The following is a 27,150-nucleotide window of genomic DNA, read 5'->3' as shown; positions in this document are numbered from 1 at the left end:
AAGCCAGTGATTTTTTTAAGGGAGACTCTTGGGGAAAACATATAAAGAAATAAGAGAAGCAAGATAGGGAAGGGGAAGCAGGTGGGCAAGGATGTGGTTCCATCTGGTGACTAGTCTCAGCCTGATCTCAGAGGAGGTATTGGCACAAGCATGGTACCATAGTGTTCTCCCGACTTGAGGCAAGAGGGCTGACCTTTGATATCACTCCATAAGTCCGTCACTGGCTACAGGCCACCACTGGGTACAGGGTATTACCTCCCATGCATTTACAGGCAAGGCAGCTCCTGTCAGCTGAGGACACTTCTCAGAAGAAGGGGGTAACTAAGAGTTGTTGGCAACCAGCACACACAGCATCTGGGGGATGGATGCACTGCCTTAGGAAAGCGATGGAGTAGAGCATCAACTGCATCTCTATTGGGCTGCCAGATTTTTCAACTCAGCTTTGGGCAGTGGTGTGCTGGTAAATGTTTAAAACCCAGCTCTGGGGTTGGGCATGGAGGAGAGGAGCCCTGATTTATAGTACTATTTGCCAATTTCCATCATATAAATTCTCCCAGCATGGCCAATTCTGATCTATCAGCATGACTCACTCAATGTGGAGTTGGGAAGCAATGAGCAGAACCAGCTCTTGTGAGCTCGTGCGAGTTGATACGAGCACAACACTGGCTTATAGCATCCACACTTTCTTCCCTATCCTGGCAAATCAGGATTCATGGTCAACATAACTGAATGGTAGCTGAGATACACAAGTTTGGAGAAGTCCAGATCTCTCTAGTCGAAATTTCTGAATTCAGAGGAGAACTACGTCTGAGCCTTTTTTTTTTTAAGATTTTTTTTTAATGTGGACAATTTTTAAAGTCTTTATTAAATTTGTTACAATATTGCTTCTGTTTTATGTTTTGGTCTTTTGGCCACAAGGCATGTGGGATCTTAGCTCCCCGATCAGGAATCAAACCCACACCCCCTGCATTGGAAGGCAAAGTCTTAACCACTGGACCACCAGGGAAGTCCCATCATTAGCCATTTTTTGCAGGTGGTATGACCAAGCAGAACTACGGTGACCAACCATCCTGGTTTGCCTGGGGCTATCTCAGTTTTGGCACAGAAAATTCCTCCTGCATCCTGAGAAACTCCTCAACCCTGGACAGGTAACCCTAAACTTTTAGCAGACCCCATAAAGTGCTACATGTTTTAACATTGTTTCTTCCTGATTGCTCAGTAAACTGTGAGCCCCTTGAGAGCCTAAATGGCATTTGATTAAAATCCCACAGCACTTATCACAGTGCCTGGCACATAGTAGGTACCAAATAATTCATCGCTAAAGTGTATTTAGTTAATGCTGCCTTCTATTTATCTGACATTTCTTTCCCCCCAAAATTTTCATGCATTCAGAGAGCATGTCAGATATTTTTCACACACATTTAGAGTGGGCACTTAGCAGAATGCTAAGATGGTCCTACATTAATGTCTAAAACTGGAAAGAAAATCCTAGAAATGAGACAGTATAGCAAGAAGTCAATGTTACACACCTCATATGGGACTGAGAAATCATTTAAAAAATACTTTGAGAATGTTGTGGTCATTGTATCACCAGCAGGGCCAATTGACATGATTTTATGAAGTAAAGTTCAGACTCCCTGAACTTCTGTCTCTCAGAACAGTAATTGCTTTAGGAATATAATTTTGAAGTGGGGTGGTGTATTAACCATGTCTTTTTATTTTCTGCTTTTCTGATGCTTTGACATCTGGGGCCTTGCTGACACTGAAGGGACTGCTCCTTCTGGGGCAAGCTAATTCCTAGAATAGTAAACAACTCACACTAAAGGTTCATATGCAAACCAACAAATCCAGAACCCTACCCTCCAACCCCCGACTTCCTCTGTTGGGCCCTTATACTTCCTGCCTTAATCACCCAGGCCAACTCTTACACCCCAAAGCAAACTGAAATTATTCAAACCAGCCTATCCTCAGCCTTGCCCATTCCTTCCAGTGGAAACCACAGTAAAGTTCTTGCCCACATTTTCCCTTTGCTCCTTCCATCTCCTGACTGACCCTGGTGCTTCCCCATATGGCACCCTGTAGCATGGTGTGCCCCCTCCTTTTGGGAGCTATGAGTAGCAAACTATCTTTCCAATGGCAGTTGTCTTCTGATCTGTTGGTCTCACCATAACTAATAATAATAAAACCTACACTTTAAAACAGGGGTGGAATTGTCTTGCATGGGCCAGAGTGTAGGACTTACTGAATAGCTTGCAGAAATGGGCATGTAGAGTTCTAGTCCCCCATCAAGAAGATTTAGGTATGATACAAGAGGTAGACTCTTTGCAAAATGGCCACCATGATTCTTCTCTCTGTAACAATGCCCTTGCCAGGTTCCCCTCCCCACTGCCGACCCCTCGTTCCCCTGACACCAACTCTGGGTTTGGCCAATGGGACAACAGTAAATGTGATTGCAGCAGAGGTTTTAAAGGTTTTTGCTCGTTGGTCTTACCCTCCCTTGCTGCTGGGAACCCTCCTGCTACCAATGGACAAGCTCAAGTCAGCCCACTGGAGGATAAAAGATTTCTTGGAGAGAGGTCTCAGCTATCTTAGCTGAGACCCTAGACATGTGACGAGGCCATTCATGGCTGTTAAGCTGTTACCGAGCAACCTCAGACCAGATCTGCTTAGTCAACCCACAGAATAGTGAGAAATAATAAACATTCATTATTCTACTCTATCCCATGCAGCTGAGGAGACTGCCTTCCAGAGCATTACTAAAGTCTACTGTCATATTATCAATTGGAAAAACTTCATATAATTCTAGAGAACTCAAGATATAGGCCAGCTGGATTCCTCTATGGTTGCTTAACTCTTGTTATGGGAAAAAAGGAAGAGATCACAGTTCGAACATTCTCAGAACTTTGTAAAAAAAAATGCATTGTGATTTTTACTTTAATTTGATACCATATCCTTAAAATAGAATCATGGACATATTTGAGGAATCACTGTTCATTGTCCATGTGCTTTCATACATTCAATTAATAAGAAACAATTAATTATATACTTACATATTGAGAAATCAAATTGTGTCAGGTAGGAATTATCATATTAATGCCATGAAACAAACTGCCTCAACACATAATGACTTAAAACAATAGGTAACTATTTGCTTACACTTCTGTGGGTCGGTTGTGTGGTTCTGCTGGTCCTGACCTGGCATGCTCACATGCCTGCAAGTAGATGTGCTGTTGGTTGACTTAGGATGGTCTTGACTGGGACAGCTGTGGATACCAGCTCTGCTCCATGTGTCTCCTCTTTTCGCAGGTTAGTCTGGGCATATCCTTTTCATGGTGTCAGAGGGCAACTCTAAGAACAAGCCCAATTGCACTGTGAATTCATGTCTGTGAATTTCACATTTGCCAACATTTCATTTGCCACTGTGAGTCACATTGTTGAGCTCAAAGTCAGAGTACAAGGTAATTATAAAGTTACATGTCTAAGGGCATGGTTACAGGGGGTGGTGACAGTGAAGAAATGGGGCCAGTAATGCAATCAATCTTCCAACAAAGTAAAAAGCAGCAAGTACACCTAAAGGGAAATGAGTACTCTGAAAACAAACTAGATTAATATTCTATCATCTGCATAAAGCTTGGGAATGCAGATATAGGTTTATTAAATTATTTCCATTGAACTAATATTTATTCCTATCAAGATGTTGTGACTGCTACAGGAAATATACTCAGGTTTGTATATGATTATCCATCTTATTATTGATCTACTCACTTGTGCTTATATATGAGAGGCTTAAAGAAGAGTTTGAATCATTGCTTCAAGTTACACTGGAAGATATGAAACAGTGTGATTTATTTCTCAGGAATCCAGGTCATGGTTGATTTCTTTTTTGATGACCCTGAGTGGTAATGGACAAAGAAGAAAAGTGTAATGTTTAAAAAAAACAAAAGAGCTTCCCTGGTGGCACAGTGGTTGAGAATCTGTCTGCTAATGCAGGGGACATGGGTTCGAGCCCTGGTCTGGGAGGATCCCACATGCCACGAAGCAACTAGGCCCATAAGCCACAACTACTGAGCCTGTGCGTCCGGAGCCTGTGCTCTGCAACAAGAGAGGCCGCGATAGTGAGAGGCCCACACACCATGATGAAGAGTGGCCCCCGCTTGCCACAACTAGAGAAAGCCCTCGCACAGAAACGAAGACCCAACACAGCAAAAATAAATAAATTTAAAAAAAAAAGAGAGAAATAACTGAGGAACAGGAAGGGCTGTTTCCCCCAAAAAATTTAATCTAATTTCTACACTCTGGATAGTCCTTTAAACAATAATAGTTGGAACAATCTTTGCATAGAACTTTCTATCTGTAACATATTGACTTCTCTTACAAATACGTTAGATATGTTTTCCATCATAACTTCCAATTATGGTCCTTGTGACCAATCAACAGATCCTTTGTATTCCATTTCTTATTTAGGAGAGGTTATTTCTTATTCATTAATTTTTATGGGTCAATATCTTTGTTTCCTTCACTCACTGTGCTTCAACAGATCAAAGACTGTTCAGTTCTGATCACCTATAACCTTCACACACTGAAATTATGGCTTTAATTACCCTGGAGACAAGAATGTATTATACAGAAGTGACTGTCTCATGTCCATCCAAACAAAGTTGGTTCATTCAGCAAAAATATTAATGGCAGATATAATATATACCAAGCACTGGACTGGTGTCTGGAAAACACACAAAAGCACAATGTTTGCATTGTCCTTGCCCTAACTAAGCTATTCATCAGTGAAGACAAAGAAATGAGTACACCAAAAGTAAATTACAAAGGCTTACAACAGTTAATATTATAGTTACTTGTTAGTAACTTTTACTAGAATACAGGGATGAAAGAGCTCTCTATGGCCTAAAGGGTCAGATTTACTAGTTGCTGGAGCAATTTTTTAGGACATGTTCACAAAGGCGGAGGCCCCACAGCCCACATTGCATGGACTCAGTTGTAATGAGAATCTGGTGTATATAAAAGCACAAGTGGGGGCTTCCCTGATGGCACAGTGGTTAAGAATCCACCTGCCGAAGCAGGGGACATGGGTTCGTGCCCCAGTCCAGGAAGATCCCACATGCCCCAGAGCGGCTGGGCCCGTGGGTCATGGCCGCTGGGCCTCTGTGTCCGGAGCCTGTGCTCTGCAACGGGAGAGGCCACAATGGTGAGAGGCCCGCGTACCACAAAAAAAACAAAGCACAAGTGGTTTTCACAGGACAACCAAACACAGTAAGCAGTAATGAGCTCCTTGGCATTTTAACTTTGAACACAAAATCAAACAAGGAAGACAAGAGGGAAAAAAGCCAACAGTAATTGATAACCTATAAATTAGCTAAGAGAAGAGAATTAGCATGGTTTGTTGTATATGCATGCACGTTTAGCCTTTTAAATTTATTTAAAGAAGGTTTTTTTTTTGTTTTTTTTTTTTAATGTCAGTTTTCATCAGACTCCTTAGATACTAAACTAGGACACCATATTGGGAGAGAATTTTTAATTATTTTTTTCTTTTGCCGGTATAAGATTGCTTATATTAGAAGGTCATCAAAGAATATGTGAAACTATCTTGTGACTGAATGTGGTTGCTTTCAAGACTTAAAAATATTTATCTGTGACATCTACAGATAATACATGATTTGATTGTTTCCTTAACAACATTCATCATTGCCCTTCATTGCTTTACCCTCTGTTCCTCTGTTGGGGTTCTTTACTCCCTTTCTAAGACCTGGCCTTAGAGAATTAAGGTCAGTTCTGCAATATTACTTCTTTACTTCCTACAGTAATCTCTGTTTGCTCCTCATCTCAGCTACAGGTCTCACTCACCATCACTCATAGGTTTTAAAATCTGAGAAATTTAGGGAATATATAGAATATTACGTAGATCATTAATGAATACCACTTAAAAATTTAAAACAAAAAATGGCAGGAAACACAATCCCACATTCAATTTTAGTTCAGCTAAAGTGAAAAATGAATGAATGCTTAAAAATACTACTAAGAAAAATGAGTAATGAATTATTTTCTGATCCCTACAGATCCATGTTCCTCAAATACTTCTAAAATGAGCTTCCATTATTTTAGCGTGTGTACACATATATACGTATATATTACTTTTATGTATGTATGCATATACATGTATGCACTTATGTGAAAGTACATATATATGTATAATACTTATATGAAAAATTGGAAAATCATAAATTTAAATTATTGTCTGAAAATACTGTTTAAAAGTATGTCATTGTTGTGTCATTTCCTGTTAAACTCTATTTAGAATTAAGAATGTCTAGTCAGAGAGAGTTCTTTTATTCTCCTTGGTCTCTTATTTATTGCTTTACACCTTGTTCATCCCAGCCTAAAGATGGGCTCACAGGAATGCCTTTCACAGCCTAGCACAGTCTCTGAAATCCTAAACTGCATTTAAAAAACATTAAGATATGAAATCAGTTTAAGTGTTTCAGGAGGACAGGCTCAACTACTTGCCTTTAATGAAAATTAGGTAGAAATGCCCACCAACTATCAGATGTTTTTCAAATATTAATTTGATCAATTGTGAAGTAATTTATAAAATTAAAGAAATTATATTTCCTAAACAATTTTTTTGAAAAGCATACTGCCCCTGAATATGTGAGAGCATATATGATTTTAACTGGGATAATATTTTTATTGTATTGTATAAATTAGTCTAGTCTATTTATGACTTATTGAATATGCAAATGTTGAAGTATGGGTGTCCTCCATGGAGCAGGAAGGTTTGTTTCCTACTCAATTTGATCAACCAGTTTCAAGTGGTGATTGATGTACATCTCTAAGCTTGTTATTGGTATAAAATAAAGGGATAAAACAAGTGGCAGGGACCACAATTTCTGAAGGTGGGGTGGATATCAACTCTTATATGATGTTGGGTCAAAGGCAAATCAAAGCAAGATGATTACAGGTCAGAATTCTACCTGAAATCCAGCCTTACTTTATAAACAAGACAGATGAATATGAACCCCCTCTGCTAGCACTCTTGGGTGAGTTGAGAAACAGCCAAGAGTTTCCCCACTAATGGTGAATCAAATCTGTCCACCAAAGGGATGACTAAAACCCCAAAGCAGGAGAACTTATCTCCAGATGAAATGCTAAGGTGGGGTCACTGCTTGGTCCAGGTCTAGTTCAAAGGACAAAAGGAGTAGTCTCCTCACTTCTCATGACTTCCCTTTGCTAAATTTATGTCTGAGTCAAGAAAGAAAACATGGGAGTCACACGGAATCTATCTACCCACAGACGTATTCTGCGGGCACAATAGTCAGCCTCCATGGCGAGAAGAAGACACCTCTTGGGGTCCTGATGCTGTCTACTCTAGTCTCCGTGTCTGCTTCTGACTCTAGTTGGAAGAAAGGATAAGTTAGACGGTCCCCACTTTGAAATGCTTCAATTGAAAGTCCAAGACAGCTATTTTCTTCCTCTCTAAATATTTGAAGATGCACAATTTACTGATGCTCATCAGACTCATAGAATAAACATCATGATGTCTGATTTCTTTGTTACATCTGTGCATCTTGGAGCAAGTCCCTAAATGTCACTGAGCCTCTGTGTCCCCATATAGCAGTCATTGGGTTAGACACAATGGCTGATTTCCAGCGGGGTTGTGGTGGGCTTGTTTGGAATAGTATTAGAAACAAGTACTAGAGGAGCTTTGTTTTAATTACCGTTGTGTCTCCTCCCACCAGGCCTCTGTTCGTGCCGCTCTGATGTTCCCCTTTACCATTTGATTGCATTTGGACTTGATCTTTCAACTACCAGCCTTTGTATCTTTTTGGGTGGAGTGATTTTCCTGTGGCCAGAGACTGCTTAGTGTCTAGCAGGCTGGAAGTACCGCAGAATTAATATCCCCCGTAAACAGCCTTCAACCAATGACTAAAGGAAGTTGGTGGATAAATACCCCAGCTCCCTTGCATCTCAGGCAGGAAAACCTGAGGATCGTATTTGATCCTGTCTCCCAGTTTCCAGTGGGATTGACTCTGGTTGCCCACAGTGGTAACTAGCTTGATAACATCCTATATGACTACATTCCTACCCTGTCTCACTTCCCCCATACCTCCAGTGCTATTTCCTGGAAACTCCTTCAAAATAAACTATTTCTATTCAAATCCTTGACTTAGGACCAGCATCAGACTAAGATACTTTCCACCATTAAGTGTTTTGTGGTAGAAAATAATTAAGAATCATAAATATTTATTAATTCAATTTTCTACTGACTCTAACATTGTGTGAGCTGAAGATTCCTTATTTTTAACCTTATCATTTTAGATAAGATTGCTCTTTGCCTCTTGATTCCTTCTCGTTTGCTGTGTACACTGATTGCTATGAACTTTTGAGATCGAATCTCTATGCTTCAAACATGAATCAGACTTTAAAAACAAAGTCTTAGAGGAAATTCTAAAAAGATCCACATTTATCTTACTCCTCTTTTGCCCATGAAATGATGTTCATCAACTACAGACTGAAAAATGTAAGTGCTCAATTTTCCTGAAATAACAGGCTTAAAGAGGAGTGGAATTCTTGGATTTTTGTTTTGTTTATATTTGATCTTGTCCTGAAAGTCATGACAGAAACTATTGCTGTATTCACCGATTGATACTCTAGAGTTCTGCTCAGACAGAAACAACAAATGAAAATTAAAAAAAAAAAAAAAAAACTCATTATGCCTTTGGGAGCTTAGAGAATGGCTTGATTAGCAGAGATCAAAGTGAAACCATTGAGAGCTTGATCTTTTTACAGAGGGGTCAGAAGGATCACATGGCCAGAGTCTAACACTCATGAATGAGGATGTGAATAATTGGGAGCTCTTTTCTTTTTTTTTTTTTTTTGGGGGAGCTCTTTTCTTTATTGGTGGAAGTGTAAATTCGTACAACCACTTTGTAAAACAGATGTATACATAAAATCCATACATATATTGTTTTAAACTAGGAAAAAATATATTTAGAAACAGTTCTAATGTCCAAAAATTTAGAAAAGATATATAAAACTGGCAGTAGGTTCAAAAGAGATCTTTTAAAGAGATCTTTTAAAGATGTGCAAAGAGATTTGCTCTTCCCTGCTAAATATGCTCCAATGTGTCTCATTGTTCTTTGCATGAAACTCAAATTTCTACTATGGTTTCCAAAGTTCTACATACCCTGGTATCTACGTACTGCTCCAAACTCTACTCAACCCACACTCTTTTTCATACCCCATATCTCTGCCTCACAGGGCTTCTTGTGGTTTCTCCAGAATCTCAGGATTCCTTGCACTTTTAGGCCTCTTACTCTAATGGACCTTCTTGATGTGCTCTACACTCTGATCTTTGCCTGGGAAGCTCTTCTTTTCATACAGATATTAGCGTAAATGTTTCCTCTTCAAAGCAGCCACATAGCCCAGGGAGATCAGCTCATTGTTTTGTGACTACCTAGAGGGGTGGTATAGGGAGGGTGGGAAGGAGACTCAAGAGGAAGGAGATATGGGGATATGTGTATATGTATAGCTTATTCACTTTGTTATAAAGCAGAAACTAACACACCATTGTAAGGCAATTATACTCCAATAAAGATGTTAAAAACATTAAATTAAATAAAAGAGTCCTTTAACCAACCACTCCAAATATATATATATATATATCCATCTTGTTACTGCAACAGGCATCTTGCTTTAATTCCTTCGTGTCATTTTTCTTGTTTATTCATTTATTTGTTTATTGTTGGTTTTCTCCCACAGAGATGTCAGCTCCATGAGATAAGAGACCTTCCTTTTCTCATTTAATGTTGTGTCTGAAGTGCCTAGAATAGTATCTGGAAACAAGACAGGTACTTAGTAAATACAGGTCTACTAAATGAATAAATAAACAAATGAATCAGCTTGGTAGTTCAGTTGTGCTTCCTCTGGAGATGGGTGTGTATGTATGTCTATATCATGCATATATGTACCCACATGTATAAACACATATATACATGTATATTTACATATAGTAGTAGATATTGGCATTGTCTCCTCAGCACTTATGCTCATTGTGAAGCAGCCATGGATTTAGAGTTGAATTGACCCAAGCACAGTTGTAGAGGGGTGCCCTAATTGGCTTAAAGCCAATCTTATCATCTGGCCATATTTTTTGATTCAGTGATGGGCATATAACCCAGAACTTTGCAATTTTGTTCAATATTTGAGGAAACGAAACTTTATTCTGAGCCTCAGTGTGACCAAGGCAGCACCTAGTTCTATTTTCTGCTGATGTCAAAATGACAACCAAGAGAAGAGCCTGCCTGCATATGAAACAGACATTCCAGAAGGCAGAGTGAAGAGAAAGTAAGCAACTGAACTCAATGACCTGATTGACCTGCTGGATCAAACCTGAAGCCTGACCACTGGGCTTTCCAGTTACACAAGGCAATAAGTTCTTTCATTGCTCAAGCCAGTATTAGCTGGATTTTCTGTTATTTGCATATAAAACATTGTACTTGACATTGACACTAAATTCTAATTACTGTTGACATTTTGGGGGTATTTTCTTCTAGGAAATTTTAATGCTGTTTAAAGATAAGATGGTTGTAACCAGAATGCATATATAATTTTGTGTACTATTTTTTCTACTTATTGTTACAGTATAGCATTTATTCTTATGCTAATACTTATCTTCACAACCATAATCTTGTTTGATATATAAATATCCATTGATTGCATATACTATAACTTAACCATTTGTCCATTTTTCAGACACATAGGGTATTATCACTTTTCTCATGCTTTGATTAATTTATTTAATGTTTATTTCCCAGAAATATAATTATTAGGTCAAAATGTACGGCAATTGCTTTACTTCTTGAAATACAATGCCATATTGCTTTTTAAAATGATTTAAATATTTTAATATCATCAGTATCCTGCCTGTATTAGACTTTATAACAAACTTACATTTTACAAAAATTTAGATGCACCTAATAATTGATTTTTCATATGTTTTAATTTGCATCTTCTCTGATTAACTGGTATTTGGATAATTTCTGATATGTATTGATATTTATTCTTCTGGAAAACTTTTGTCACTTTGTAGTCGGAATTTATAGTCAACTTTTCAGACTCATTGTGGTAGATGCTATCAGTGTCCTAGCAATATCTTCTGGGGCCTCATCACTCCCATGTACTAAGACCAATTACTTTCACAGAAAACAGTTGAAGTTCTTTGCTCAGGGAGATCAGCTCGGTGCTTTGTGACCACCTAGAGGGATGGGATAGGGAGGGTGGGAGGGAGATGCAAGAGGGAGGAGATATGGGGATATATGTATATGTATGGCTGATTCACTTTGTCATAAAGCAGAAACTAACACACCATTGTAGAGCAATTATACTCCAATAAAGATGTTTAAAAAAAAAAAAAAAAAGCTTTGTTGCTGGTGCCCACTAGGCCAAAGTATGGGATGAGCAGGAAGTAGCTGAGTCAAATGCCCTCCCTCACAAACCAAAAGCATCCATCATTCAAAGACTGATGGAAATTGCTGTATAACTACCCCAGCTCCCTTTCCCTCATGTGGATAACAGTAAGGTCAGGTTTTTACATTCTCACTCAGAACACCCCAGTGGGATTAAGTTCCAGTTGTCCATAGTGGAAATCTGCTTGATGACTCACATTATGTTGGCTCCCTTCCCTTCCCTGTGTCACTCCTCACTCCTACACTGGTGCTTATTGACATCACCTTCCAAATAAATTCTGTACCCAAAACCTTCTCTCAGGCTTTCTCTCTAGGGAATGTGTCTTAAGACACATATCATATGAGATTTACTGTAGTATAATGACTTACTTAGGCTTTAAAAAATACTTATGAAGAATTTGAAAACTTCCCTACTCTATGTAAAAAAAAAAGAAAAAAAAAGAATGACAAAATTCAAAATAAAGCAGTTCACTTTTCTTTAGAGACAGACAGAAGTACTCTGTACAATGTACACCAGTCTTTTAAAATTCCAAAAGCACATTCAAGAAAAAGAAGCAAAAATAACTAACAATTTGCTATGATTTTTAAGCTAAAAGGAGTATTTATTCATTATATCATGGCTTTGGGACTTAGTTTTTTTCTCTAGGGGATTTCTTAGAGCTTTTGATAAGTAAAAATTTATTTCTCCCTAGGCCTTAATCATCATGCTTTAAGGAAATCTTTTGAAATGAAGGCAGCATCTGTTGCAATAACTAGGCCCTTTCATTAAATTTATCCTGTAAGAAAAGCCCACACAGTAACTGATTGTTGACCTCAGTTCAAATAGAACTTTGGCTAGAAAATTCTCAGAGGTAAAATACCAAGAGTAATGAGAACTTTTCATATTTTAAAGTTTTCCAACAACCACAATACACTTTTTCTAGCATATATTTGGTTTGGGCTGTTTGAGGTTCACTTGGAGTTTAAATGGTGTTTTACAGATTTCATGAAGAGCCTGTTTTCCAAGTATATATGACCTTCTGTTCTAAGGATTGATAACGTAAAAAGAAATTCTTCTTTTAAAAGAAAGTTTGTTGCCAAGACAATATCACAATGATACATGCATGTTATTTCCAAACACTGCATTTTAGAACTTCTAACTTCTTTAGATATTTGAGCATGAGATCTGAAACTCAACTGATCATAAATTCCCTTTAAAGTATAAATTTACTTTAAAGCCACAGCTTTGACTGCTAAGTCACAACTTCTAAATAATATCTTTAAAGAAATGTTAACAACTTCAATGGGCATTTAAACATTCATTGCTTTTAAGCAAAATAGAAGCAGGTACCACCTACTAATAATGATTATTGCTTAATCTATTTTAAATAAAGTACCATAAAATAGTTTTTGGTTTATACCAATGAAGTTACAGGTTTATGGGCATCATGATGTTCACTCAAAATATTTGTAATTTGCAAGGAGGATTTTTGCCATCACAATTTAGAGAGATCTTCCATCAAGATCTTGACGTTATTGTAGAATATTCCATCTATGAACATCATGAACTCAGGACTCAGGCTGTCCTACAAGGGCAGAATGAAGTGTGAAGATTGAGGCATCTGGATAATTTAGGCTAAAAGTTGTTAATGCAATTGAGTGAAAGGGTTCAAGAGAAAGGGGGAGACCAAATGAAATCACCACAGACCACTGTCAGGGTCACTGTTTTAGCAGTCTTCATTTCATTGTAATTGCAATACTTTTCCCAAACTCTAATACTTAACCCCAGATTTGGCCCATCCCACTTGGAGCTCAAGGTTAAGAACACACAAATCAAGAGGCTACCCTGGAAACCCCTAGCACTTTAGCTGGGTCAGAGGGCTACTCCTTTCCAGTTTTTATAAGAAAAATTTCCAGGTCCATATCACATAATGGCCCCGAATACCAATAGTACATTCATTGTGAAAAACTAGATGTAGTCTGATCAATCCACTTTGCTGTACAGCAGAAACTAACACATTGTAAATCGACTATACTCCAGTAAAAATTAAAAAAGAAAAAGAAGTGAATTAACTTTCAAGATAGTTCAAGCTAGGTAACTGAGGTCCAGAAAATCTAAAACAGCCTTCAGTACCCTTAAGTATTATAGATAAATAGTCATGTGTCAGAGTCAATTGTGCACATCACTGGGAACATTCCCAGGAAGTTCAGTAATATATCTATTTATTAAATTTAGTGTTATGATTATCAAGCAAGCAAAACAAAGCTAAAATATATTCTATGGAAACTCCAACTGCTTAAAAGGTGTCCAGTGGAAATGTTATGTTTATTTGGTGGTATTTAAATAATGATCATGATCTCATTCATAGTCACATGATTCCGAAGAAATGTTTTTCACATTTTCAAGGATAAATCACACATCATTGCATCATTTCTCTTTGACTTTGAAGGTGCTGGGATATCTGTTGTTGTGTTTATTAGAAAAAAAGCAACTTTTTGATGAAGTATGCACTTGGTTCATAGACTGAAAAAAACAATGTAAGTTGGGGTGCTTTGTTCACATATTCACTTGATCCATTAAAGAGACATTCTTTATATTTAATGATGTCTCCATCTATTAATGAGGCACAAACTTCATTTCAAATGAATATAGCTCACAAGCAGAGAGTGGCTACTGTAAGGCAGTCAAATATATTATGTAAAATCACAAACAGGTTGGGGGCTTAAAACTAACTTTAAAAATTAAAAAGGAATGATTTTAAAATATCTGTATCATACTTTAATTATATAATTGATAACAAATAAATAATGAGATGAAACTTTTGAGCCATTGAGGATTCTTTTTAATATATAAGAATTAATTTTCCATCTTATGGAACAAACCCAAAGTTGGGATCCGGGTCTGGGGCAGTAGTTTCATTCACTAGAGACCCAAGCCCCTTGTAAATTTCTGCTCTATCATCCTTAGCAATGACTTCCAACTGCAAGGTTGCTTCCTGGTCCAAAATGGCAGCTGAAGCTTCAATCTTCACCTCTGTAGTATAAGGCATCAGGAAGCAGAAAGGGAGGGTGGATAAACTGCAAACCCCAGCTGTCTTTACTCTCTTGGAAAAAACCTTCCTTAAAATTCCACCTTAGGATTTTGCTTATATCACATTGCTCAGAAAGTAGTCACATGACCAAACCTAGACTTTTAGCTGATTACAGTGCCACCGTGAATGTTACTGAAGGAGAAGGAGAGAAAGAATATTGGTTGAGCAAATACACTGTATATTTTCTGTGTACACATTCAGACCCACTTTCCAGCCTTCCCCACCCAGTTCTGGGCCCCAGGGAACAGACCTTAATGAAGTGACCCACCAGCCTTCACCCTCCAGCTTCCTTTTGAGTTTGGACAATGAGAACTCCCACAGGAGACTGAAAGTTGGGAGGAGGGAAATGATGGAGCTTTTATTCCTCCTGCTCTAGCTAAGGCCAGACCCCTTGTAGATGGAAACTAAATCATTTTTCAAATGAGACCTTTTAATTTGATTTGTTTTTTTCCCTCTATAAAGCTATTCTACTCCCCCCACACCATTTTTTAAAAAATCAATAACTTGCTTTCCAATTCTTAAGCAAAACTTTTCAATCCATTGTGTGAATGCAAGTTTTATTTGCCAATTCACAGAAGGGCTGTTCCAATCGGTAATTATTTACAAATTGGCTACTTTCTTGCCTTTTGATGAAACATAATATGTACACTCTTTTTTTTTTTTTTTTTTGGCTCAGTCTCATAAGTCTACACTATAAGTCACCAGGAAGGTGCAGTTTCATGCAAGTGGGAGAGGTAATGCCATTAATGGTCCACAGATTGGCCTCAATGATGTACTTTTCCTGGATTAGAGTTTACTCTAGTTAGTAAAAATAACGTACCACCCAAAATGTTACCAAAGGTAGTAATTTGAGATTTGCAATATTCTAGAAATAATTTCATTTCAGGTTTTACTAATGTTAAGATTACCCCCATGTGAAGCCATGTTGCCTAACTGCTTAGACTTTCAGTTGGTTATATTTAAACTGGGGTTACACTTCTTAAAAATGCCACCCATTTTTTTTGAAGAGCAATTTCCTGTCCATAGAGGAGTTGGTGTACTCTTTGGCAAAAAGACTGCATACCATTCTGTTAGACTGGTTGGCTTCATAAAACAAGTGCGGCCAGAGAAAATGAGATTGCCCTGGCACGGTTTCTACTTAAATATGCAAAAAGAGGGAAAAAATATTTCGATGAGCAGAGGACACTTAGTCTGCTTTACGGCTCTTATTGAGATAAGTGTCTTTCCTTTCCCGAAGTCTCAGGCACACCCTTGCTTTACCTGTTTTAGGTAAAGCACTGCTTCCTATAAAGCAGCTGCTCTCAAACGTGACCATACTTTTAGATCACTGAACAGCTTTTCAGATTCCTAGTCCTTGGATTGCACCCCAGCCCAAGCACATCAAAATCTTGGAGTGGGGCTGGACATTATAATTTTTAAGGCACCCAAGGTGATTCTAACCAACAGCCATGGTTGAGCACCACTGCTGTAAAGAGACAAGGCTCAAGATGTGAGTAGGATGTGGGTCTTAATTTATACTTCCCACGCAGGCAGCCTTTCCATACTTAGCTATGATGGAGTGTGGTTAAACAGGCCAAGAGCGAACTGAGCAAAGACCTCTCCCTCCCCTCCATCTTTCTTCACCCAGGGGAAGATCTGCTAAAAGGAAAACGGAAAGCACGCTTAAGCAGACTTTGTTTCATCTCATGCCAGGGAGAATTACTTGCTGCAAGAATATCAAACTGACCTAGCTCTATAATTTCAGGTGATGGGGTGAGGGGGTCCAGATTTATTAGTTCATATATGTTGATTGTAGTGAATGTTCTTAGTTTTATATAAAAAAATCTATTAACTGTAGAAATGACTTTCTTTAAAGGATTTCTAATCAATTGCACTGATGATCTTGATGTCTATGTGGTTAGGGTATAAAGCAGATTTATTCTATAAACCACACTCTCTAATTGCATCTGTTAATGAAAGTTAACCCTCGTGCAAACTGAGGCATTGAAGCAAACTTATTGGACACAAATGAGGAAAGGTAATGAGGACGGAAAGAAGTTAAACAAAAAACTTTACTTTTTTTTAATTAGTTATCTATTTTATACATATTAGTATATTTATGTCAATCCCAATCGCCCAATTCATCACACCACCACCCACCCGCTTTCCCCCCTTGGTGTCCATATGTTTGTTCTCTACATCTGTGTCTCTATTTCTGCCTTGCAAACCGGTTCATTTGTACCATTTTTCTAGATTCCACATATATGCGTTAATATAAGATATTTGTTTTTCTCTTTCTGACTTACTTCATTCTGTATGATAGTCTCTAGGTCCTTCTACATCTCTACAAATGACCCAATTTCATTCCTTTTTATGGCTGAGTAATATTCCATTGTATTACTTGTATTCATAGAATTAAACCATAGCAGTTACTTCAATGTGACATCTAGACAGAATAGAAAGTGGTTTTGAACATCTACCTGAAATGTCAAACCCATTAGATTTCAAGTCTCCAATGCTTTTTGAGGCTTGGCATCCACTTGAACTAACTAAGAGAAGTGTCTTCAAGCTGCTCATGTCCCAACTGTCTTAGAAACACAGACTAAGGATGAGGGCCCTAGAATTACATATCATCCCTGTGCTCGAACTGCAAATCTTATTTACACGAGTCATAATCATATTATGTTCTAAGTTATAGAAACCAAATTGTACAATGGGAAATGTAAATCTATTTCCATTCCTTTAGGCTAGAAGATATATCCACAAACTACAATAACATGGTAAAGTATATACAGAAGGACATCTAAGCGAAAGATATATGAATAGGCAAGTAATTTCTACCAGTCGTGTTCAGCACTCTATCTGGAACCACCCTTGACCAATCCCAGGCCGTCTCTCCATGGCCATTTCCCCATCACCCGACCTCTTAGACAGGACTCTGTTCATGTCTGCTATAACTTGATTAATCAGCACATTCACCTCTTGAACAGTTTAACTCTACTGACCAAGAAGTTCTTTCTAGTGACAAATCCAAATTATCCTGCTGATATGAGGGTTTATTCTTATTGTCTTTCCTCAGTGAACAAGGAAAGATCATTCTGCGGCCTAAAGATTTTCTTGTAGAATTTCAAATTGCACATGTATGATCTGGATAAAATATACACATATGGCCAAAGATTGGATGGGAAAAGTGTATGATTAGTTAGATTAGTTCTTTTTTGACCATGGTTTCTTTTATATTTTTGAGCATATTTAAGAGTTGATTTAAAGTCTTTATCTAGTAAGTTCAATGTCTGTTCTTCCTCAGGAAGACTTTCAGTTAATTTCTTTTTCTTTTTCTTCCTGTGAATGAGCCATATTTTCTTGTTTCTTTGCATGCTTCATAATTCTTTGTTGAAAAGTAGACACTTTGAATATTATTATGTGATGACTCTGGAAATCAGATTCTTTCCCCTCCTCAGGGTTTGTTGTTGCTCCTTGCTATGGGTTGGGGTTGTTTCTTTGTTTAGTGAATTTTATAAACTATTTTTATTGTGGCAAAATATACATATCATAAAATTTCCCATTTTAACCATTTTTTAAAATAAATTTATTTATGTATTTTTGGCTGTGTTGGGTCTTTGTTTTTGTGTGAGGGCTTTCTCTACTTGCGGCAAGCAGGGGCCACTCTTCATCATAGTGTGTGGGCCTCTCACTGTCGTGGCCTCTCTTGTTGCAGAGCACAGGCTCCAGATGTGCAGGATCAGTACTTGTGGCTCGTGGGCTCAGTAGTTGTGGCTCGCAGGCTCTAGAGCACAGGCTCAGTAGTTGTGGTGCATGGGCTTAGTTGCTCCGTGGCATGTGGGATCTTACCAGACCAGGGCTTGAACCCATGTGCCCTGCATTGGCAGGCAGATTCTCAACCACTGTGCCACCAGGGAAGCCCCCATTTTAACCATTTTTAAGTATACATAATAATTCAGTGACATTAAGTGAACTCATATTGTGTTGTGCTGTCATCATTATCAACATCTCTAGAACTTTTTTTTATTTTCCCAAACTGAAATGCTATACTCATTAAACAATAACTCCTCATTCTCCTTCCCACTAGCCCATGGAAACTGCCACTCTACTTTTTGCCTCTATGAACTTGACTACTCTAGCTGCCTCATATAAGTGAAATCACACAAATTGTGTCTGGCTTATTTCACTTAGCATAATGATCCATGTTGTAGCATGTCAAAATTTCCTTCCTTTTTATGGTTGAATAATATTCCATTGTATTTACACATCACATTTTATTTATCCATTCATCCATCAGTGGATACTTGGGTTACTTCCACCTTTTGATTGGAGCAGATATTTGCTGCTATAAACATGAGTGTACAAATATCTGTTCCAATCCCTGCTTTCAACACTTTGAGATATATACCAGGAGTTGAATTGCTGGATCATATGGTAATTCTATGTTCACCTTTTACAGAAAATGTTCTACTATTTTCTACAATGACTGCAACATTTTACATTCTCACCAGCAATGTGCAAGTGTTTCCATTTCTCCACATCCTTACTAACACTTGTTATTTTCTGTTTCTGTTTGATAGAGTACTCATTCTTATGGGTGTGAAGTGGTACCTCATTGTGATTTTGATTAGTGATGTTGAAGATCTTTTTATGTACTTTTTGGCATTTTGTATATCTTCTTTGGAGAAATTTCTATTCAAGTCCTGTGAGACATTCTTTCAATTTTTACAGCTCTATCTTAGCTGTGACTTTCTGCTGTCATGGAACCTAAAGATCAGTTGGAGGTGAAAGTTGGAGGTGAAAGTCTCCTCGAATCTTTTCTCAGCATACATCCTATTCTGGGCATCTGCATGGCTTTTTAGATTCCTTGTTAAATTGGGGTATTTTCAAAACAATTATTCCTCAAAGCAACTCTCTCTGCAGATTTGCCTCTTAGGCTTTAGGCATGACTAATGTTTGCCCCAACTGTAATCTTTTGTCCCTGGTGGGAGCAGCTTTTTCATTTGTCTTTCAATGTGTTTGAAGAATGCCCTCTGCATAACTTATTTTCTGTCCTGAGAGAACCTCAAATTAAGCAAAAAAAAAAAAAAAAAAAAAGCAAACACCTTGTGTCATTCCTTCAGGGAACCCCTGGATATCAAAACAGACAAACACAATTCCTTGATAACAAGATTCACTCTGTTCCTTCTAGAACCAGGAACCCATATTGAGAACATGGGCTGCCATCTACACCACCACCATGCTGAGGAGAGATGGGTGACAAGGCTAAGGTAGAATGCCACAAAGCTCCCTTATAGTGTTTAAGTGGCCTTTTCCTTGAGTCACCTTTTGCTCATTCCTTTATTTCATTTATTTATTTTTAATATTTATTTATTTATCTGTGTTGGGTCTTAGTTGTAGCATGTGGGATCTTTAGTTGTGACATGTGGGATCCAGTTTCCCGACCAGAGATCGAACCCAGACCCCTTGCATGGGGAGCATGGAGTCTTAGCCACTGGACCACCAGGGAAGTCCCTGGCTTGGTTCCTTTAAACCTTTGGCTATTTTCCAGAGTTCTGATAGAGTTGATTATGACAGTTTTTTGCTAGTTTTATTGGTGTTTCTGTGGAGGGCTGGACCCTTGGAGCTCCCAATCTGCTATTTTTGCTGACTTGACCACTAAACGTCACACTCATAACCCTGTACTTTTAATAAGGTTGAATGGGATTCAAAAGGCAGGTCAAGCAAAGGTATGAGCTTTGAAGTAAAAGAGGCAGTTCTGACACAATCTGGACACACATTCCCTCTCTTCTCTCCCTTCTCCCCACACTTATATCATATAATCCAGAAGCACCAACTCACAGACTAAAACCATCCACCACAACCTGGAACGCGGCACCTCACTCAATGTAGGACCTTGGTTTGAGCTACTTGAGGTAGCTTTTATGATTTAAGTACTTCTGAAGACATACTTTCTCCCTCCTGGTTGGTCTGAAGACTTCTCTGGAAAAGTCATACATTTGCATTTTCTATAAATCTCTGGCTTTCTTTCAATTCTTAAGTATTTCTTTCAAATGTGACAAATAAAAGGCAAGGGGAAGCATTTTGTTTAATGATAAAGTTGGGTCCAGTGTGTATGTCAGTGTAGGATATGGCATGTGCTCTCATCACAAATGTTACAGGAGCTATTTGGTTGTTAGGGCTTCATCAAAAGCATCAGAAGATTGCTTAAGTTGGAGGGGAATAGACTATAATTTCTATATCTGCCTCAAATATCAGTTACTGACAACTTAAAAAATTCTTACCAATAAAGATAGATCCAATTTTCTCTATTCCATCAAAAAATAATAAATATTATTTTCAGAAATAATTTTTAAAATAATTTCTAGACCTCACTAAAATTACATGAAAGAGACAGTGAGTCATAGGAATGATTTTTAAATGAAGATAAATTTACTAAGTGGCCAAGAATGTCTGTTGATACGCTGGGCAGCCCATTGTTGCATGATCAAAGATCTGTCTGGTAATAACCAAACATCTAGGTTAATGTTGGGATTGAAAAATTCTTTAAGTTAAAGATTTTGCTGTAATTTATGTCAGAGTGTTCTGCCTATGTTTTCCTCTAAGAGTTTTGTAGTATCCAGCCTTATATTTAGGTCTTTAATCCATTTTGAGCTTATTTTTGTGTACAGTGTTAGGGAGTGTTCTAATTTCATTCTTTTACATGTAGCTGTCCTGTTTTCCTAGCACCACTTAATGAAGAGACTGTATTTTAATGAAAATAAAAATAAACAAATTGGACCTAATAAACTTTTTTATTTATTGGGAATAAATAAAGCTTTTTTATAGCAAAGGAAACCATAAACAAAATGAAAAGACACCTCTCAGAATAGGAGAAAACATTTGCAAATGAAGCAACTGACAAGGGATTAATCTCCAAAATATACAAACAGCTCATGCAGATCAATATCAAAAAAAACAAACAACCCAATCAAAAAATGGGCAGAAGATCTAAATAGACATTTCTCCAAAGAAGACTTAGAGATGGCTAAAAACCACATGAAAATATGCTCAACATCACTAATTATTAGAGAAATGCAAATCAAAACTACAATGAGGTATCACCTCACACCAGTCAGAATGGGCATCATCAAAACACCTACAAACAATAAATGCTGGAGAGGGTGTGGAGAAAAGGGAACCTTCCTTATGATCCAGCAATCCCACTCCTGGGCATATATCTGGAGAAAACCATAATTCAAAAAGATACATGCACCCCCAGTGTTCACTGCAGCACTATTTACAGTAGCTAGGACATGGAAGCAACCTAAATGTCCATCAACAGAGGAATGGATAAAGAAGATGTGATACATATATGCAATGGAATATTATTCAGCCTTAAAAAAGAACAAAATAATGCCATTTGCAACCACATGGATAGACCTAGAAATCATCATACTGAGTGAAATAAGTCAGACAGAGAAAGATATATATCATATGATATTGCTTATATTTGGGGTCTATAAAAAGGGTACAAATGATCTTATCTACAAAACAGAAATAGAACTACAGATGTAGAAGACAAACTTATTGTTATCAGTGGGTAAGGAGGGGGATAAATTGGAAGATTGGGATTGACTAATACACTCTACTATGTATAAAATAGATAACAAATAAGGACCTACTGTATAGCAGAGGGCACTCTACTCTATACTCTGTAATGGCCTATATGGGAAAAAAATCTAAAAAAGAGTGGATGTATGTATATGTATAACTGATTCACTTTGCTGTACACCTGAAACTAACACAACATTGTAAATTAACTATACTCCAATAATTAAAAAAAAAAGAAAAAGAAAAGAAAAATTATTTGGGTTAATGTGTCTGATCACTTGGGTGTCTGTTAGCTTCCCTCAACCTGACCCTGTGATCACATCCATCTCTTCTCTCCCAGTTTAATCATTTTGCTTTTCTCGAGTCCCAAAGAATTCTACATATTAATTAATATCAAGCAATAGGACTAGAGAAAGACACAAGCAAAGGGAATTGTGGTACATTCCACACGGTGAAAATCTTTCTAATGTATGAAATGTCCTAGTGTATAGAAAATACTTGTCCAGCTACTTTGAAGAATATTAAAATTGTGGGAAAAATACTTTGCCAATGCAACTTGAGATGGTCAATATGAGGCACTACCAAGAAGGAAAAAAAAATGCAATCACAGGAGATTTTGACATGAAACTGGTTAACTATTTCTTTTCTTTCTTTCTTTGTTTTTTCTTTCTTTCTTTTTTTTTCTTTTTCTTTATTTTTTTTTTAGGCTTGGCACTTGAAGGGGGAAGTTTCAATTTTCTGGAGAGTTTCCTTAAATGGAACAGTACACATCCCAGTAATTTCACATGAATTAGATCCTGCCATATGCTGAATTTGAATTTGGCCTCCAAGCTAATGTATAAAAACAACACATAATATAGTCAAACAGGAGCTCAGAAGCTGGGTAATCACTTTAGCTAATGTTAGTAGCCCTTTATTGAGGTGTCATTTATATACAGATAATGCACACATTAAACATACAGATCAGTGTAATTTGGCAGTTGAAGAGGACCATGTAAGTAATCATAACCCAGACCAAGGTATAAAACATTTCATCTCTCCAGAAAACTCTCCTCGTGCTCTTTTCCAACCAACCGTCCTGCACTACAGAGTCAATCATGCTATCACTATAGAGTATTTGCCTATCTCTGAACTTAGTATAAATGAAATTGTGAAATATATTCTCTTTTGTATCTCTTCAACTCTACTGAAAAGTATATTTTTCAGATTCAATCATTTTGTATCAGTAATTCATCCCTATTTATAGCTGGGTAGTATTCTGATATATGTATACTACAATTTGTTTATTCATTCACCAGGTGATGGACATTTGGGTTTTTTTCCTTTTTGGGCTTATTTTGAATAAAGGTGCTATGAACATTATTTTACAGATCAGTATGTGGATATATATTTTATCTCTTTTGGGTAAATACCTAGGAGTGGAATTGCTGGGTCAAGGGTAGGTAGGTATATATTTAACTTTATTAGATACTGCCAAAAAGTTTTCCAAAGTAGTTGAACCATTTTACATCCCACTGCCTGAGAGTTCAGTTATTCTACATTCTTGTTAACACTTGCTCTTGTTAGAATTTTTTTTTTTAATGTTAGCCATTTTAATGAGTATGTAGTTGTAGAATAGCTTTTTTGGGGTTAGTAAATGATTTTATTAAGGCTCCTATTTTTCTCTAGCTTCATTTGCTTGATTTTTTTTGTTTTTTAAAACATTTCCACATTCCAAATGCTATCAACAATTGTAGACAAGAATTAAAGATTAGAAAAAAAACCCAAAACCAACACTTTACTGTGTGTGTGTACAAATGTAAGAAACAGTCACATGGGAGAAAAGTATACTTATATATGTATAAGAATATGGTGTTGGTGTTGGTGGTGTTTTTTGGCTGCACTGATCGTAGTTTCCTGACCAGGGATTGAACCCACGTCCCCCTCAGTGAGAGCGCAGAGTCATAACCACTGGACCAACAGGGAAGACCTGTTTTTTCTTTCTTTCTTTTTTTTTTTTTTTAACAAAGAGACTTCAAGGGCTGAGAAGTTTGTGGATATTAAAACAAGATTTCTGGGGTTTCCCTGGTGGTGCAGTGGTTGAGAGTCCGCCTGCTGATGCAGGGGACACGGGTTCGTGCCCCGGTCCGGGAAGATCCCACATGCCGCGGAGCGGCTGGGCCTGTGAGCCATGGCCACTGAGCCTGTGTGTCCGGAGCCTGTGCTCCGCAACGGGAGAGGCCACAACAGTGAGAGGCCGGCGTACCACAAAAAAAAAAAAAAAAAAAAAAAAAAAAACTCAAAACAAGATTTCTGTGCATCATATTCTTGCTTTATTTCAAGAAGTTATTCCACCTTGAACTTGGAGTTGTGTTGACATCATTTATTGACATTCGTTAACTGAAATTTTTGGCATTCCACTAAAACTTCAGCAGCGAATCTAAATAATGAGAAGCTGGATCTAAATCCTGCCTTATGACAACAAAAACCAAAAGGAACCCTGAAATTGCCTTTTTCACACTTGTAAATAGTGTAAATAGTGTGTCTTTTGAACTTCGTGATTACTGTGTGTGTCATGAGAAACTATAAAATGAATACAGATTATAAAATCACCCTAGTACTGATATCTGATTTATCTGTGGCCCAGACTTGGGCATTTGTAAGAAAACTCAGCTTCTGAAGCTTCAGCCCCACTCCGTAGAAGGCAGTTATGGATGCAAATCGGACTGTTTTCCGGGGTTATCACATCTATGAGGGTGCATCTCAGGAATAGCTGTCCTTTGGACACATGCTCCTTGCTTGCCAACCCAAGGTTATCCTGAATTCTTAATAACTCCCCAAGGTGATTAACACATAATCACTATGAAATCAGCGTGAAAATGCTTTTCCAGCTATAAAACTTACAACCTGGATGGGGATCTGAGAATGCAGGACCAGATGTTAAATGTCTGCTACCTGGGGGTGGTGATGTGGGTAGTGGCTCTGGCATATGGCTCTGGGCCTGGAATTTAATCCACCACACATATCTGGTCAAAGAGCAAATATTTACTATGGAATTGTGTGTGTGTGCTTTGGGGGTGGGGGTGGAGAGGCTTGGTCTTACATTTCTTTCCTAATGAACATTTTCAATCTAGAAAAAAAAGCAGAGGCAGAAATGTAAGCATTATCCCAGGAAAGTCCAATCCATGGTATTCTAGTAGGCATACTGTTGTTTGTAAGGGCAGCTGAAATTGAAATGCTGACAAGATTTCTTAGAAGTTTATCAGGTATTGATTGTTCTCTCCATCCTTCCTTCTCCTGTCTCTCTCTTCTAACCACATCCCTACAAATCTAGCATGTATCAGTGGGACACCAAGGGCCAAAGGATGTCTATTCAGAGAAGTAATAAAGACTGAGTTAGGGGAATAGAGCTTCAAGTTCTTCTCTACCCAGTAATCAAAGGAAGAAATTTACTTTAAATCAGGTCAGGCAGGTGTCAAATTAACTACAAATAATATTAAGATATGTGTGTGTGTTTTGTAGTTTTGGTTATAGCTAACCTAAAGGTAAAATTTCTACTCTTCAGTTATACTAAACTAAAAGCCCCTAATTTAGCAAGAGAGGAATTTATGAGTGATTTGTGGTGAAATGCAGTCACTAATATTTTATGATATTACACTTAATTCAAGTTATTCCTGTTAATCAGTTGAAAGAACCTTGGGAACAGAGGACAATGAGCCCCAGACCTTATTTGATGCAAAGTGTTAATGTCTGTTCTTTGTCTATCCCACTTGTCATTCTTTGTTTTAGAATCTAAATTGGTGTATCTTTTAATCTGCTTCTGGTAAATATTTCATCATTCAGAGAGAGAGAATGAGAAAGAGAAAGAGAGAGAGAGAGAAAAAGAGAGAGAGAATATGAGTGAGCTGTTAGCTGGGATTCTCCCTCTTAACTGCATGGAGTTGTTCTCTTAATTCATTATATGTGGTGAATTTCATGTAAGGTGCACAAGAAACCATAGAAAAAACAAAAGCAAAGTACTGGTTTAAAGTTTGACTCTAAGAATATACTGAAGGCACTGTGATGGCCCAGAGAATGAAGGGAGGTTTGGGGTATGTATGAGCTAGGGCTTATTTTAGTAATCAGAATCAAATGTTTTGTATAACTGAATCACTTTGCTATATGCAGAAATTAACACAAATTGTAAATCAATTATACTTCAGTAAAATAAATTTAAAAAACTCAAATGTCCCTTTGCCATCTGGACTTTCCAATGGGTCATAAACGGATCCTGAACTGCTTTTAATTACTAATTGGCTAAAAAAAAATGAGAATACATAAAAGCAAGCACTGGCAACCTGGGCCTAGACAATCTTCTTCAATTTCACTTTATTTCAAATATAAGATAAGAGTAGCTAAAGGAAGGGTCTCATTTTTATGTGCTTTATTTACCTCCTCATACCCCTTTTAATTTCTTTTGATCTTCAAGAATTATGTCTTCCTTTTCCTCTCTGCATCACTGAAAACCATTTGCTGAGAAGTGATAAAGTACTTCATTTTCTTGGAATTTAGTATTTTGCCAGTGGTTAAGTCTTCTTGATCTACATTCAAAGCACAGCAAAACACTTTAACTTATTTTACGAATATTTATGAGAACCACCTGTGCCAGACATTGAATTAGATGTTGAACATATAAAGTTAAGCGATGCCAGATATAACCATTGCTCTCATGGAATTTACAGTCTAGTGGTGGAGATTGTGGACACAAATAAATATACATTTACAAATGGAAATAAAGGCTCTGAAGTACATAGAGTCAGTCCTATTGAATATGTACATATAAAGATGGAGAGATAGATGATAAATAGATAGATAGATACATAGATGATTGACAGATAAAGATTGATCCTGGAGGTGGGGGTGTGAGGTAGTTAGGAAGACTTTTTGAGGAAGTGGCACTTGAGATACAAAGACAAAGGAAATGAATTATCCAAGAGAAGAGATGGGAGAGAAGAAGCAGTTTTGATGGAGGGGATCTCTTCCCCCCAGAGAAGAGGATAATAGTAACA

At 37.5% G+C, this 27,150-nt stretch overlaps 1 protein-coding gene across 2 annotated transcripts in view; it reads right to left on the bottom strand.

The window, feature by feature from the left end:
* Positions 1-27,150, bottom strand: part of PLCB1 (phospholipase C beta 1) — a 699,301-nt gene that overhangs the window by 267,360 nt on the left and 404,791 nt on the right. The gene's annotated exons all lie outside the window — the stretch shown is intronic.

Source organism: Mesoplodon bidens (genome assembly GCF_964165515.1).
Source record: "Mesoplodon bidens genome assembly, chromosome: 15".
NCBI classification, from domain to species: domain Eukaryota; kingdom Metazoa; phylum Chordata; class Mammalia; order Artiodactyla; family Ziphiidae; genus Mesoplodon; species Mesoplodon bidens.
The sequence above is the reverse complement of the archived record's forward strand: the minus strand, read 5'-3'. Positions and strand labels throughout refer to the sequence as shown.